The sequence below is a fragment of the Chaetura pelagica genome, unplaced genomic scaffold (genome assembly GCF_000747805.2).
Source record: "Chaetura pelagica isolate M959 unplaced genomic scaffold, ChaPel_1.0 scaffold656, whole genome shotgun sequence".
NCBI lineage: Eukaryota > Metazoa > Chordata > Aves > Apodiformes > Apodidae > Chaetura > Chaetura pelagica.
This window is the reverse complement of record NW_009953577.1, coordinates 266,593-270,767: the sequence shown is the minus strand read 5'-3', so window position 1 is coordinate 270,767 and position 4,175 is coordinate 266,593.

Below are 4,175 nucleotides of genomic sequence, written 5' to 3'. Positions count from 1 at the left end.
CTTTTCTTTGGGAGGGGAGGGATGAGGAAGAGGGGAAATTCCTGATTTATGATCAAATATAGACTTGTTCAAGTGTAAAGGAGACCCCTCCTTGAAAACACTTAAGCTGGCACTTAACTTTATTACTGTAGCAAAATTAAGCATGTGCTTGAGCGGTTGCAGAGTCAGAACCATAAAATGTCATAGCCTTTATAGCTATGAGTCTGCTTTCTGCCTGCTGCATCTAATAAACATTAAGAGGTGAAATTCTGTCCCCATTGGGGTCAGTGGTAAAACTCCCATTGACTTCAGCAGAACCAGGATTTTGCACAAGAAATGTCCATCATTGCCACTGAAGCCGACAAGATATTAGCAGAGAGAGGCCATCTGCTTTTATATTTAATATTTCTGCGCTTTCCTTAATCATTGGCTCTTTGGATAGAGTTATTGCATTTCAGGTTGTTTGTCAGGGAGTGAGCAGGCATGAAATACACAAATTGTAGTGCATCACGTGTACTGACCATGCACAATGAGAACAAACTGACCTGTAAATATGGCACTTATGGACATGGCTTAGTGGTGGGCTTGGCAGTGTTAGGTTCACAGTTGGACTTGATGATCTTGAAAGGTCTTTTCCAACCTAAATGGTTCTATGAAAACACAAAACATCCTGTTCTGTGTTCCTCACAGCAAAATTCCCTCTTAAAGGGTTGACACCTTAAGAAAAAAAAAGGGTAATGTAGCACCATTATGGTATATTTTCTATTTTCCAACACTTCTTAGATCAGCCTTGATTAGCACTTGAGTAAACTGGTATTTTTTCCATAAATAGCTACCCTCAAGTCAGCACTAAAAGTCTATTTGGACGGTTGCTTTGCCACATTACCAGCTGCAGCTGAGCCTGGGCACTGTGCTCCTGCCTTGCAGGCTTGCACAGGTCTGCACAGGCAGTTCACACCACTCCAGCTGCTGACGAGCACTGAGGCACAAGATGGCAGAGGTCAGTTTACCACCAGCTGGATTTACTCACTCAGCCAAGTGAACAAGCATACAAGGCCATCAAACAAGATCACTTTAATGAAAGTCAGCAATTCCAATGTGAATAAGCCAAGGGAGAGAACAGCATATCCTTTGCTCTGTATGTCATTAAAAGAAAGCTCTGCTTCTCTAAGAAGACGTCTGCTTCTTTTCACATCTTTATTTTTTTTTCAACCTCTGAAACAATGAAAACCTACAGTAAATTTTCTTCACTGGTTTAAATGAGCTGCAAATGGGTTCATTTGCTTAGGTCAATGTTGAATTCTCTACATTACAAAATACAAATCAAGCTCTCTGTAGAGATTGCTGCTTTCATTTTTGTTAAGTCTCATGTTCAAGGATAACAGGAGCACCTACTATTTACCAGCATGATGATGTGTCATGTTGAAAACACCTTTCTCTTGAACAGATGTCCTTGTCACTGCTGATCAAAAAGGCATTCAAGAATCACCTTGATCTATCTCCCCAAATTAATTTAATCCAGAAGAGTTAAGCCAGACTTTCCCCTTGCATATCAGATTTTGCTTTGCCTCGTCTCACTTCTTCCTTCCAATATAAACTTTTAAGCCCGTGGTTTATTACCTCCATACCTCAATCACTTACTTTGTGTCAGCACATGAGAATATCATCTCTGCCCCCCACTGAGCAGCACAGTCTAATCACTTAAAGTATTTCTCTGGAAGTCATCCTTTCAGATTGCTGTGCTTTATTTTAGCTAATAAAAGGCCCTAAGGAGTTTTATACATACTTATTTTTATGACGTCTAGGAAAAAATCCTGTATTCACTATTCTTTCCTTGAAAGTCACCCGTATTTTTTCCTGAGAGCAAGAGGCAATCGCTGATGGATAGATTATGAATCTCAGGATTACTTTGATTTCTTAATTCTGTGGACAGAAATACATCTTTTACATTTTAACAATTCCATTTGCTATACAAAACCAATGTTGGTTATTTGGCTTGAATTTTTCACAATGATGTAAAAAAGTCTGTGTAGGATTCAATGATACTTTGAAGAAATCAGACTCCAAGTCATTTTCAACATGCAGTCTCACATTTATATACCAAAGGCCCATAAAAAGCTAATTGAAGACAATGGAAACATCTTTTTTTTTTACTTCAAAATCAGGCTTAGGATCAGTACTTCTCAGTCATAACAGATTTGTTTTATACTAAGAGTACAAATAGGAAGAAATGAAACTAAGAGACAGTATCTTGGGTGTTGCTTTGATGTCAGAGTATTTGGCCAATCTGGTTAAGAACATCTGGCCACATCTTGAGAAAACACAAGCAGAATAATCATCTCAATTTTTTGTATAAGTGTGCTTCCTCAATGACTTTTAAAAGGGTTTTCACTTTCTAAATGCAAACAAAGAATACAAATGCTGTATATTTCTTTATCTACCCTTATTCTACACAAATGTTGTCTATTTCTTCTACACTTATTCTACCACATATTTAACTTGAGAACACTCCACAGTTCTGCCTTCCCTCTTGTTCTGTTTATCCACCTGCTTTGCTCCTCTCTCACCTAACTTCTCTTCACACAACTTCCTCCTCCATTCTCTTCCTATTCTGTTCTCTGCAATTCCCATGCTCTTTTCCACCCTTTTTTATATTCCCTCACTGAAGTCTTTTCTTCTACTTGACTACAGAAATATTTCTTACAACTGCTGTGAGAAAAAAAATCAAACCAAAACCCAAAACCATCCAAACAAAAGTAAAAAATAGAAACCCAGAAATACAGCACATCCCAGCTTCTCTTTGCAACTCAATCATTCTTCTGCCTCAAATACCACTCTACTTCTCCTTGTGTAAGCTTCTAACATGCAGGTGAGGGGAATCTCCAGGGTCCCATGGTAATGCCATAAACCTCATCACACTGTAACAAAGGGATATAAGAAATGGTGCAAAGCAACATCAGTGGCTCAGGGAAAAGCTGTAGCACCAGACCTTGGGTGGCATTCGTTCTACAACTTAATTTTAAAATAATTTATCATGCAATTTAAGTGGTTTAGCATTTACACTGTGTGGTTTTCTAAACTCAGCATCAACTGGTCATCAATGACAGACAGAATTATCTGATCTTGGTGCTGCTTGCGGCTTATGTCATTGCAAAGCTGAGGTATCTTCATTTGGACTCTATGAGGCTGAGATGGGCTCTGCTGTCCTCTCCAAGCCCTGAAAAACAGCCAGTTTTAGTCCAAACACTGTGGCATGCTTAACTGCAATAAATGTCCCTTTTGTCATATTTTTCAGGTCTCACAATCTTTTGTATCATCTTGTAAACTTTAACCTACTTTTTCATAGGTGTCTTGTTTACCTCTACAATGGATATTAGAACAAATAGCTCAGAGGAATCTCCATTTGGAACTGGATGCTGCTCTGATAGAAACTTTGGTTCAACTACAGCCCATTTAGATGGTTTTTGATACCTCTTGGATATTATGTCATTTGAATGTTCTTAAGAGAGTCGCTGAGAAACAAGGTAAAATGACAGTGGATTCCAGGTGCTGGCTGTACAATACAACATATCCCAACAGGGCTTTGGAATTCCAGCCACTTGGCTGAGGCAGGAGCTACAGCAGGATCGCCCTCAGGCCTCCTGTATGTCAGCAGGTGAGCAACAATGCTGCTGACCAAAGCAGATTATATTTCAAAATACTTTGCTGACCAAGGCTGCCTCAAGGCTGGGCTCAGCCAAGAGGTGGTGCTGAGGAAAACTGACAGCTCAGATGGCAGTACTGGGGCAGGACACAACAGCTCCTTTTCAATCCTCCCCTAAACAGTGCAACCAGGAACAGAAAATCTCCTTATTCCTGCTACTTGCAGCTTCCTGAAGGACCACGTTTGAAACAGGCAGACCCTCTGTAAGGGCAGGATTGTTTCTTGACCGAACAGAAGGACGTGTGCCCATGCCCTAGCTAGAACCCCACTCCCCTCAGCACCATCCCTTTTCCCGGAGGCCCGGCCTGCCCCTCTCAGCGCCTGCAGGCCGCCGTGTCACGACGCGCCCCTGAGGCAGCAGCGGGGTCTGGTGCTGAGGCCCGGCCCTCAGGGGGGTCAGCTACCCCCTCTGGCCTGGGGAGCTTACCTAGCGCGCCTGGCAGAGGCCGCTGCATCCAGAGGGGTCCCGCAAAGCCCGACATGGCGGCTGCCA